Source organism: Aricia agestis, chromosome 15 (genome assembly GCF_905147365.1).
Source record: "Aricia agestis chromosome 15, ilAriAges1.1, whole genome shotgun sequence".
Classification (NCBI taxonomy): domain Eukaryota; kingdom Metazoa; phylum Arthropoda; class Insecta; order Lepidoptera; family Lycaenidae; genus Aricia; species Aricia agestis.
Genome location: NC_056420.1, coordinates 14440048 through 14453276, shown reverse-complemented (window position 1 = coordinate 14453276; position 13229 = coordinate 14440048). Strand labels below are relative to the sequence as shown.

The 13229-nt window shown below is 36.6% G+C and overlaps 1 long non-coding RNA gene across 1 annotated transcript; it reads right to left on the bottom strand.

Moving 5' to 3' along the window:
* Positions 1 to 4: 4 nt before the first annotated feature.
* Positions 5 to 10863, bottom strand: LOC121734106. Its single transcript, XR_006036663.1, has 3 exons — positions 10798 to 10863; positions 5324 to 5346; positions 5 to 33 (listed from the first exon to the last, which is right to left on the bottom strand). It is a non-coding gene; the product is annotated as an uncharacterized LOC121734106 (long non-coding RNA).
* Positions 10864 to 13229: the final 2366 nt, after the last annotated feature.

Below are 13229 nucleotides of genomic sequence, written 5' to 3'. Positions count from 1 at the left end.
CTCGTAATACACCAAAGCCCCACCATAATCACCCTTAAAACGTAAATATTTTTAATGAGGTTGTTTTCCGACGACGACCGATGACGACCTCTGTGGCTCAGTTGGTGGGCTATTGGTAGCTCAAGCCGGGGGTCGCGCGTTCGAATCTCGGCGAAGGAACAAAAAGTTTTCAAAGTTCATGGGTCATGGATGTGTATTAAATATGTGTATAATATAATAAAAATCTTAAATATGTGTAATGTGTATAGTATAAAAGTATAAAATATATTTCCGTTGTCTGGTACCCGTAACACAAGTCCTTCAGGTACTTAGCACGGGGCCAGACTGACGTGGTGTAAAGCGTCCATAAATATTATTATTATTTCCTTGTGGAAAGAGACCGAAATTCCATTTTATGACCTAGGACCTAGGTCATAGGCTTCATGTTCTACCGACATTAGTTAAGAGCCTACCACTGTTTTCCATACAAACGTATTACCCAATTTACTCCCTGGACAAATGATTTTTACACAATATTGGGATCTGTTAAAGTTACAAGTTTTTTATAAAATTGGGGCCGTCTATGGACTGTTCGTCCATATCCTTTTTTTGTTATTTTATTATTTAGATTTTTCGCACCAAGGATAATTGAAATAATATTATGAATTTTAATTAGGGGTAGGGTGTTACTCGTAAAGAGATATCGTTCTGTGTCGAATCTACCCGCCATGTGGCTCAGGACTTTATCGTTCCTGTCTTTTATAGCCATTTTTATGTTATAATCTTTTATGTGTTCGGTTGACACCTCCGTGGCTCTTTTTTCGTGCCCCTACGTTAAATGTTTTCTAAATTTACTTATAAATAAAAAATATGACCCTTCAAAAATCGCAAAAAATGAATGCCCCGTACCGCGCCAATCCACCGACCATAAAACAAATTTTGCAAGATCTTTATGATAAAATAAAAACGTAAAGGCATAGACTCACTCTTTCTGAAGATATTTTAAAAAAATTAGATAGGCTCTATTTTGAAGGAGGAATCACAGGACTACGTTACCTCGATTTACTGTATCTGTCTCTATCACAATACACGTGCCGGCGCAGGGTGAAGCGTGCCGTTGTTTCTTTGTAGAGATTATAACACCTATCGAGTACAGTGATGTGACAGGGTTTTCGGCCATTTTGATTGCCCGAGTAACGAGGCCCTATAGCCTAGGACCTAGGTCATAGAGTAGCATTTTATTTGAATTTTGTCGGTCGCGGTCGCTTGTCGCGAGGATCAGAAAGTCACCAAGGCTCAGTTCTTTTACCTCACACGTACTAACACCCGGTTTCACCCCTCTAGCACATATTTGGCTCTCGACGACACCTTGTTTCCACAGGTGTCTATCCCACTTGCTCGTCACTTGTTCACATTCGTAATTGTCCACAAAATCGACCTCGGCATACTGCAGGTGCTCCGCTTGTTGACCTGTTTCATCTTGAATAAGAAATAACAAAACCATTACAGGGTTAGACGAGATCGCAGACCCTCAGGGGGTTTACACAACGTTTTCATTATCTCTTCTTTATAGTAGATCAAAAATGTCGATACAGCGCCACCAATGCATAGTTTGGTCTCTACATTGGAAGATCACAAGCAGATATATGGAACGATTTATTTAAATAGAGACGTGCTCACGATGTCATGCTTGTAATCACTCGATGTGGCCGCAAAATCGCGCATCCGGGCGGACCGCGGACGCATATAACTCCAGCCTTACCTGAGTTACCAAATCCCCATCCAACGACGACCGCCCCCTTCTCAGGATTACCTTCCTGTGTCCACACGCACGCAGGGAAGATGAATTTCGTATAGTCAATGTTACCTTTCGTCTCTATTATTGCTATATCGTGATACTTTTGGGGTGAGCTGTACTCAGGGTGCTTTGTAACTTTAAAAATTTTAACAATTTTCGGTTGCCTCTCCTTTATTACCTGTAAAATTGATTTATGGTGTTGGTATGTCGGACAACAGACTCCTCCGAAAGGCTAGAACGATTTTAATGAAACGTTGCAGATATCGTATTCGAATAAGGACTAAAAGGAAAGACTCTCAATAATAATTGAAAATAAGAATTGAGATTTCCAAACGTAGGTTGATCGGTTGGGATAGGATTTTTTGTGGTAACAACTCTAAAAGCGGTAATGGTCGTTTTATCTTACAGTCAAATAAGTATTTGAGCACACTAACAGTGTATATGTCGGCAATATTTTCGATGCCCAACGCAACTACTTCGGGCTTGGTGCTGGCATATTTTCTTGCCGTGACGTGTGGCGAGGTTATACAACTCGCGGCCGTCAAAAAAAACTTCTCACTTATGAGAGTGCAGCCACACTGGAAAGAGTACTTGGAGGTGTCCTTGAAGCGCCAGCCGACGGCCCCCTGGTATAACATACGATGAATTAACGCAACGCTTACTCAGGGTGTAATAAGACAAAGTGATAACATATATTACTTGAAGCCAGCTTGAAGCAAATAAAGAAATATGAAAATATGAATATGAATATGAACATTTTAGTTATCTGAGTCCCCTGTATAGAGTTTACTGTAAAATTTTGTGAAGTATTTTTTTTTTTGTCTTTTGCATGGGCAGTAACTCATGACGCTGGAACATTAGCCTGGATAAATCACAAGAAAATTGCTCATTCAGCGTAGACGGTAGACCTACATTTTGGTAAGGTTATGTCAATAATGTTGGTCAGTTCCTGTCAGCTGGGTTTGAGGTAACGTGACCAACGTTTATCATTTGCTTCTGAATCAACTTCTCTAAATAATCATTGCTCACCATGAAAGGGAAAGTACCGGGCCCGGCATCTGTACCTTCATTCATCCTCCTCCTCCTCGTCTGCTTTGTCAGATCCCAGCCTTTCATATGCAAATTGCACACTGAAAATTTGATTTCATTTAATTTAAGAGCTTCCAGTTCAAAATACGAATTACTATGACCGACTAATGAAACTTTAGCACTAATAAAACAATATTCTTGTACTTTTAGTTATTACTACTATATTTACCAGCTAGATGACGCCCTCAACTCCGTTGCGCCAATATTTTTTTTTTTACATTTAAAATACTGTACTTGTTTCTATGATAAAAGTGGCCTATGTCCTTTCCTGGGACTTCATGCCAAATTACAGCAAAATAGTTTCATCGGTTTGGGCGTGAAGAGGTAACAGGCAGACAGACACACTTTCGCATTTATAATAAAATTAGTATAAGTAGTATGGGGGTTATTTTTAACACAAAGGCTCGTCAGTTTTTTATAGATTTTAAGGGGCTGTTCACCACTTCCTGATAAAATGCCGGAGGTATTTAAAAATAATGTAATAAATTGATATCAATCTTACCCGAGTCCAAATATTTGTAAGAGTTATAGTCTGGATATTCATCCTGCGATTAAGTAATAGTTTTTAAAACATCTCAATAATATTAAGTATAACAATTAATTAAATTTGTGGTGTGGAAAAATGGAAAATACCACTCTATAGTTTTAATTAAAATAAGTTTCAATTAAGTTTAATAAGATTTGGCCTTAGTGTCAAAATATTAATAATAGGTATTATAAAGCCAGACCTAGGTGACCCTAGGTCTGGCTTTATAATACCGCAACGCGACGCATAGTTGCATTTTGTACTGAATTCACAGATTTCTATTGCGCGAGACGTCTTTTTTTAACGGGCTTTGGCCCACCACACATTCCCACCACTGTATCTCCTGTGTCGCCAGGATCGACAGCGGTATCCAACCACGAAAACCCTTTGATATGATCTCAGGGAACGTGAACGCGCGGGAACGTGAGACGTCTTGCAATTCTGTCAAGTCCATGCTTTAATAATAATCGGCCAAGTGCAAGTCGGACTCGCGCACGAAGAGTTTCGTACCATTATAGAGCTATAGCGGTTCCAAGAACCGCTATAGCTAGACACAGTGAGATACACCCTGGAGACAGACAGACGGACAGACAGACATCGAAGTCTCATGAATAGGGTCCCGTTTTCACCCTTTGGGTACGGATCCCTAAAAATGCATTTACGCGTCGCGTTGCAGTCTGAATTAACCCTTATGTACGCCATACACGCTACGGTTTGCCGGAGAGGCCGCCTGTACAGGTATGACTGCACAGGTATCAGTCGACTGAGCATGCCTAAAAAACTGCACAAGGGCACAGTATAGCAATATGACATATCCCTATTAATATTGCTATTCTGTGACAAGGGGGTGAGAGCTTTTCGTTTTCGCTTCGCTATAGAATCGCCGATGAAAATTTATGGAATTGACATAAGCGTTCGTTAATATGACGTTGACGTTCGACTCGTCTTATGTCAATTCCATACATTTTGATCGGGCATTCTATAACGAAGCGAAAACGAAAAAGTTTCGGCGAAATGGCCTGAGGGGTGAGCCAAAATCTTTTCGTTTTCACTTCGTTATAGAATCGCCGATGAAAATGTATGGAATTGAGATAATTGAAATAAATGTCTATTCCCACACACGTTCCGGTCTACCTGCACCAGCATACCTGCGCAGGTAGACCTCTCCGGTAAATCGTAGCGTGTATTATATGTACGCCATACACGCTACGGACTACGGTGTATGGCGTATATAATATTATACATGCGATGCGTCTCAATTTGTATTGATTTGACAGATTTGTAAGACTGAAAAGAAGATTAAAATTTGTCAATTCAGTAGAAATTTAAAAATGCATCTACGCGTCGCGTTGCCGTCTGAATTGACCCTTAGCCCGGGCGCGCTCTAGCAGCCAAACCGCAGCGGCCGGTCGCGACTGCCATCGAGATAAATACAGTTCGACAAGGCTTTATTTGAACGTGGCGACAAAAGGAACTAAACGCTTCTATCATACAAAAACGTCATTTTTGACATGTGTTTGACTGTTGACAGTTCTCCTTTACCAGCAGCGCTCCCGTCTATGTCACCCACGTTCAATTAAAGCCTTGTCAAACTGTATCTTAGTATGAAACCGCCATAGGGTCAATCCAGACCGCAACGTAACGCGTAGATGCATTTCTAAATTCGTATGGATTTGACAGATTCGCAAAACGTCTCACGCAATTGAAATCTGTCAAATCCATACGAATTTATGCCGCGCCGCGCCTCGCCTCGCCTCGTCGCCTTGCGGTCTGAATTGACCCATAGATCACGCGCACTGCCGCACGGCGCGGCGGCCAGCGGCCACACCATACTTCCGATGGCCGCCGCGACCTGGCCGCTAGTGCGCGCCCGGCCGTAAGTGTATCAGTATTCAGTATATTATTATTATTATTAAGAATATAGGAAATACCTCAGATAAATAGTTGAATCCATCTGCAAAAAAACACATAGTATTACAATTATAAACGCTTCTTGAGAAAGTGTGAAAGATGGATGGATGTTCTTGTTTCTCGGGTTTTGATTTTTGTATGGTTTATTAACTGTAACCCACTGATTCAATACAATATTAATTCAAGTAATTAATTTGAATGCGATAGTAAAATTATCACTTTGTAACAAAACAAAATGATATTACTGTATAGATTTCATGGTAAAGTAGCAGCGCTGAAAGAGTAATATTTTTATTTTTGTAAATTTAAATTATTTATTAAGCACACATTAAATGATGTGTAACAAAAGTATAAACTAGGAAGTTTAAATTAACTATTATCTAATCACATTAGTTTAAAACGCTTGCCCATGCTACTTACTAAAAGAAATATGTTCATTCAGCACTGCTACTTTTACAGCGAATTGTGTATAAGGGACATTAAACACTGTAAAGCATTATCACTAGCAAGCATTATTGGCGGAGAGAAAAAGAATAATATAATATACATATGCGAACATTTGACGCCAGAAAAAAAGCTCTTCACGCAGCCACAAAAGTCAAAGCTAAAGAACTCTCAATCCAGTTTGTGTGGGTTCGTAATGGAAAAAATTTCATAAGAAAGAACGAACATTCTCCTGCAAAAGTAATAAATAGTATGGACCAACTGAAAGCTCTAAAAGATAACATAATATAATAATCTTTAGCACTAGTTTATCTCGTGTGTCCGTAAACACCTACAGAAACAATGGTTCGTATGTATTATCAGAATATTCATGGAATGCGGACTAAGACAAATGATATATATAAAAATATTTTGCAAGAGAATTATGTCCTCATCATATTGACTGAAATATTTCTGACAAAGAGTTCATTGACGATAGGTATCGCGTATATCGTCGTGACCATACTACCTCTGAATTTTACAATCAGAGCGATGGTGGTGGACTACTTATAGCTGTAAATAAAACTTTAAATAGTGTTCGTTTAATTAATAAGGAAAGCATATTATGTGACGATTTATGGGTACAATTGAACCTTACAATAATTGGCAAACAATGTGTTAAGATTGGTATATGTGTTGTTTATACCTCTCTCTCTCTCTCTCTTAAACAGAAAGAGTTAGATATGTTTATTAATAATCATAGACTTAATATATACTATAGGTTTATGTTAATAATAGTATCGATGTCATTAACGATCTTGATGATGTCATAATCATAGGTGATTTTAACATGAGCTTCATCGATTGGCATTTGAGAGACGATGATATGATTAAGAATCATATCCTTGCAATTATAACAACAAGACAGGCTATTTCTTTCATTAGCGGGACATAATCAAAAAATAGTGCACTGAACAAGGACGGCAAGATTCTTGATCTAGTACTAACAAATGTTCCATGTCGAGTAAATTAATCTCTCTATAGCATAAGTAAGATAGACCCGTATCATCCTCCTCTCGAAATAGAAACTCAATGGAGTGTGACTGCTCCACGGCAAGAGAAGTCACAACGTTCTGATTTTAATTTCTTTCGAGCTGACTACCCTAGTATACTTAAAGCACAGAATAGCTAGGGATATGTCATATTGCTATACTGTGCTTAAAGCATTGAATGACTTAAGACTGGCATGATGCCTTTCTCCACTGTGGGAATGTTGACGAAATGGTCTCTTCCTTTTACTCTAAACTTAATGTTATCATTGAGAAACATGTACCTAAGCGAAAGCCTCGGAAATCCAAGTATCCTGTTTGGTTTACCAAAGACTTGATTATGTTATTAAAAGAAAAGGACAAAATTAGACATAACATGCGAAAATTTGGTAATCCCCGTGATAGGCTAGAACTCGAACTTTACGAAAACGTTCCAATAAATTATTATTAACTTGCCATAGAAATTCCATACAAACTGTAGAATGTAGTATCAAATCTAATGCTAAAGCTTATCTGGGCATTTATAAAAAATAAAAAAAAGTTCCAACTACTTACCTTCCAGTGTAAGGACGACGAAACAGCAACAGACGATACAAGTGTCGCAAACTTGTTCGCCTCTCAGTTTAAATCCGTATACTCGAATATTTTCCTAGAAACACAACTCCAGAACTTTCCTCGCTTGATGAGCATAAAACGAAATACTCCAGTATACTTTCTGGAATAGTTTTAACTGAGTCTAAGATAATCAAAATTTTAAAATCCATCGATCCAAATAAAGGAGCGGGACCAGATAATATACCACCGCTGTTCATTAAAAGGTGTGCAAAAATGTTGTCACTTCCACTCATGATGATATTTAAATATAAATCTTTGGATACTGGTGTATTTCCTAGTGAGTGGAAAAAAGCGAGAATTGTGCCAATATTCAAGAAAGGAAACAACAGCAAATAGGCCTGTAGCTATCTTGTCTTCATTTGCTAAGATCTTCGAGTCTCTGGTCTGCGATATTCTGACAAATCATTGTAAAAATTTAATTAATGACTACTAACATGGGTTCCGAAAGAAAAAGTCAGTGATTACCAACCTAGTCGAATATTTGACACCCATTTTCGAGGCTATTGACAATAAGAACGAAGTCGACGCTGTTTATACCGATATTTCGAGTGCGTTGATCATGCGTTACTGTGTTTCAACTTTCAAGTTGAAAAAACAATATGGCATTCGGGGCAGGCTACTCGACTGGTTCGTTTCTTACCTTGGCGGGAGAGAACAAACCGTAGTGGTAAACGGACATGAATCTCTTAAATATTTTGCAACTTCTGGCGTTCCTCAAGGTTCGCATTTAGGACCAATATTGTTTTTATTGTTCATCAACGATATTACATCTTGTATACACCACTGCCGGTGTTCTTTGTTCACCGATGATAATATGAAGATTTCAAGAGTTATTAAATCTTCATTCGATTCCTTTTTACTTCAATCTGATCTTGACCGTATCCATCAGTGGTGTCTTGACAACAAAATGGAATTATATGCCTCCAAATGTCGCCACATCAAATTCACAAAGAAAAAGAAAGTTTTGTCAACTTCCTACCACATTGTCGTGGGAGAGCCATGCTTCGGCACGAATGGGCTGGCTCGACCGGAGAAATACCACGTCCTCACAGAAAACCGGCGTGAAACAGCGCTTCCGCTGTGTTTCGCCGAGTAAGTGAGTTTACCGGAGGCCCAATCCCCTACCCTTTTTCTTTCCCTACCCTCCCCTATTTCCTTCCGTACCCTCCCCTATTCCCTTCCGTGCCCGCCCCTATTCCCTTCCCTACCCTCCCCTATTACCCCTTAGAAGGCCGGCTACGCACCTGCAGCTCTTCTGATGCTGCGAGTGTCCATGGGCGACGGAAGTTGCTTTCCATCAGGTGACCCGTTTGCTTGCTTGCCCCCTTATTTCCTAAAAAAAAAAAAATTGACAATTGCTCAATTACACAAACACCGGAAATTCGCGACTTAGGAATACTAATTGACTCCAAACTAACTTTTGTGCCACATTTTGATTATATGATAAAGAAAGCATCGAAGACGTTAGGGTTTGTCAAGCGTAACTCAAAAGACTTTAGGCGCACCGGCACTAGGATTCTATTGTATAATAACTTCGTACGCAGCATATTAGAATTCGGGAGTATTATTTGGAACCGCTGTTATGAAATCCATTCCCAACGTATCAAATCGATTCAGAGATCTTTTACGAGACACTTGGCATATTATGTCACCCCGCAGATTAACAATAAATTGCCATACAATGACAGACTTTCGGTTTTTAAAATTGACAAAATATCAGATCGTAGACGCATGCTTGATCTGGTATTCCTGAGAGATCTTGTCACAGGTTCCACCCCTTGCCAGGAACTATTACAAACCATAGGACTAGTAGTACCCAGGCCTAACACTAGGATAAGGCAGAAGCGTTTCTTTAATATTCCCAGGCATAAAACTAATGTCGGCAAGAACGCTTTTTTATTCGCAATTATTATTCATTGTTTTGTTATTTTATAAATAATTGTATACATAATTTATTTATATTTTTTTGACACTTGACATTTCTATTGATGTCAGTAACTATTATGTAAAAGAAGAAGAAGAACTATTATGTAATAACTTAGTGAATAATGTATATTTTTTTATTCTCTATTGTATTTTGCAATTTATTGACATGGTAATTTGGACTTTTTTTTTATTTTTTTTTGTGTAATTTTAATATTCTAGTATTTTCTGACATTATATATTTTTTCTTGTAATTTTCATTCTCTCATGTAATAATTAATTGTTAAGTCTTGTCTAATGTGGCATTGTGTTTTAAAAAATAATGTTGTGCATGTCTTTATTTGACATGAATGCTAAATGGATGCTGTTAAACGTTGGTGTGTCGTCATCCCACATCGGACTAGTTTTAAGTAATCGGCGTTTTAAGTTTCTTTGGAATAATCTTTATTTTCTGCTTATTTTAAGCAAAAAAAATGTTATTGTGCGGTATCTTTTTTTTGTTGAAATGCATAGCTTATGATTATGAAAAAACATTTTAATTTTACATTCAGTTTTAAGAGAAAACGTATAAAAATGGTAAATGCAATATTGCTATAGGGCTTATTACATAGCATTAATGTCCTTTGTGATATTTCACATAAATGCAAAATTCTGATTTGTTCTTTCAATACAAATTTAAGTGCTTTAATTTACCAAAATGTTATAAAATAACCTTGTCACGACCCAACCGCTGAACCGATTCTTCTGAAATTTGGTATGTAGGTACTTTGAGTCCCGGGAAAGGACATAGGGTCCTTTTTATTTAAAAAAAATGTACGGTTCCCAGGCATTAAATAAAAATGAATTTAGCTTATATCGCTACCGGCTACGTGGATTTCGATGATATTTGGTATACAGATACGTTATGTCTCGGGAAAGGACATAGGATACTTTACATCCGGGAAAAAGATACCTACGGTACCCGTATGATAAACAAAAACGATTTGCACCTAACACTGAACCGATTTTGATGAAAATTGGTGTGCATAGGTATATACTTTGACTCTCGTGAAACGACAACGACAAGTCATTTTAGAAACATAGTACATAAATGCTATATACATAACCTCACTAAGAGGAATAAGCATTAACCATTTTTGTACTCTAGAATATGCTACACGTACAGTGGGTTTTCAAAAAAATGGATTTCACTGTCGTATACCTTATGTTATAAAGAACAAAACTGCATTATTAACTCAAAACCAGATTTTATGTGGAATGAAACACCAATGCAAAACAGTAGCCAAATGTGGACCTAATTGTTAGTTATTTAAGGAAGCTTGTATTCATTCTGTTGACATGCCTTATAAATAAATAAATAATATAAATCACTTATTTTTGTTATTTCTTGTGTAAGTAAATGTAGGATTTCTATCCTGATGATATACCAACACTGTTTCAGTAGGATAGAAGCTGCAGACAAAATCTAGGTATAAATAAATTACCTGCAAGACAAACCGGAATCAAACCTAGGAACATTAGTCGTATTGTAACCATTGTACAGAACTGTGCACCACACTGGTACTTGCATTGAGATGTACCTAGGTTTATATAACACGTCGAATGACAATTATAATAAGGGAGAAGAGGGACACTTGATCCCTCTATTGTTTATAAAATATTATACCGTTTCCACAAAATAGTTTATTTACAGATAGTAATTAAAAAACCGTCTTTATGAAAATACAAATTTAAAAAAATAAACTTAATATTATTTTGTTATTGCGGCATCATTACTAATAATCTATTGACATAATTCCATTAGTTTAACACTAGAAAGACCGGAGCGGTCAAATGACCGCATTTGCGTTTTTAATTTGCGGTGTTTTTGTTACCGTTGCGTGAAATTCGTTTTCCTCTCGTGACATTAAATAATTTTCGATTGTTTAAATTGTGATCACGTTATCACTAATAGGACTAGCAGTTAAGCCGCTACTAGCACACATACATAGACTAACAAAATCATTATCCTTCCGATCTTTTTCGTAGTCCGTTAAAAACATTGACATTAAGACAACATTTGGAAAATTTACCTTACACTGCCAAGTTTCTCTGTAAAAGGTGGGTTAGGTAGGAGATAGCCTCTGTAGTAACGATAATACTTATATTATTGCCCACGATACTGCACCTGATGCAGAACCAGTACAGACAGTAAACAAAAAGTTTTGGCCGACGTTTGACAACATTTCTGCCAATGTTCTGATATGACGTGCGCAACATGTCAGATTTTGTCTGGATTATTAATTTTATGTGGTAGTAACGCCCTCAGCTCCGACCTTCGCGCAGTATTCCCTATTGAGTATACTTAGTATCAAGTGTCCCCCTCCTCCCATATTCACAGGAACTCGCTGATATTTGTTTTTAATATAATTTTACGCCGATATTGACTCTACTCAACCCTTGAAGAATCTAGTTTGTTACGCCATGTTATTATTTTTTTTTTTGATAAAAAACTTCTTGTAGGGTTCCATACGTAAAGGGTAAAAACGTATCCATATATATACTGAGACTTCGGTGTCTGTCCGTCTGTCTGTCTCCAGGCTGTATCTCAAGAACGGTGATAGCTAGAGAGTTGAATTTTTTACATACTATGTATTTCTGTTGCCGCTATAACAACAGATACTAAAACCAAAATAAAACAATTATTTATGGGAACTCCTATACAATTATTAAATAATCAAAACCGCTTTTATCTTGACTTTAACTTTATTTTCCTGAACATAATATCTTTTTACCTTTTTACACCAAACACGGATCCGAGCAAAAAGAACATAGATTTCTTTTCTAACATAAACAATAAGCTTACACCACAGACAGAAAAACTGTGTTGCAACAGATAACATAAATGTATTTTATAATAATTAATACACCTCCTTACATTTGTGTTATTATAACTAAACAAAATAACAACTTATAAGTTTTTAACAATGCCTTATATCTATAAAGTTCACAAACTTAACTGTTGTTCCTAACGACTTAGTTAGCAACTAAATAACTATTTTAAATTCAACATATCTCTAAAGTTCACAAACTTAACTGTTCCTAAAGACTTAGTTAGAATATCAGCAATATTATCTTCTGAATTTACTTTTACAACATGTATAGTACCATTCTTACAATTTTAATGGACATAATGATAATGAACTTCAATATGTATCGAATTCTTAGTGAAATTATCATATTTAGCAATACTCCTGAATTATCTTCATGAATATTTGTAGGTTTATCAATTTTTATTACAACATCATTTACAATACTGCATAGAAAAACTATTTCAGAAACTGCTTCAGACATTGCTACATATTCTGCAAAAGTAAAAGATTTTGTTACACTATTTTGTTTTTTAGGCTTCCAATAAATAACATTTCCAAATAATCTAATGACATAACCAGAAGTAGATTTTCTATCACAAGTATCTCCTGCCCAGTCGACATCAACAAAACTATCCATAATATCAGACTTAGAATTTTCTGTATATGTTAATTTTAAATTTCTTATTAAATACAATATTTTAGGACTCTCAAAGCATATTCAAAATTTGTATCGTTATAACAATTTTGAAATCTACTAAGGTAATTCACACTGAAAGCTATATCAGGTCTAGTTTCACTACTCACATATAAAAGTTCACCCATTAAAGGACTATGCCCAAAAAAAAACCCATAGTCGATTAAAATAATTTATGTACAGCAAAGAAGAGCATAAATAGTAGATTGAAAATATGCAATTCATTTTTTTCTATACCATAACCGAAACCGATTATTTGATAAAATAAATCTGAGATACACAGTGTGGTATCTACTTCGAATCAACTAGTTATTTCCTTTGTTTTTGTGATCTTTCTCGTGAAAGCGATGTTGATAGACAATAATGTACA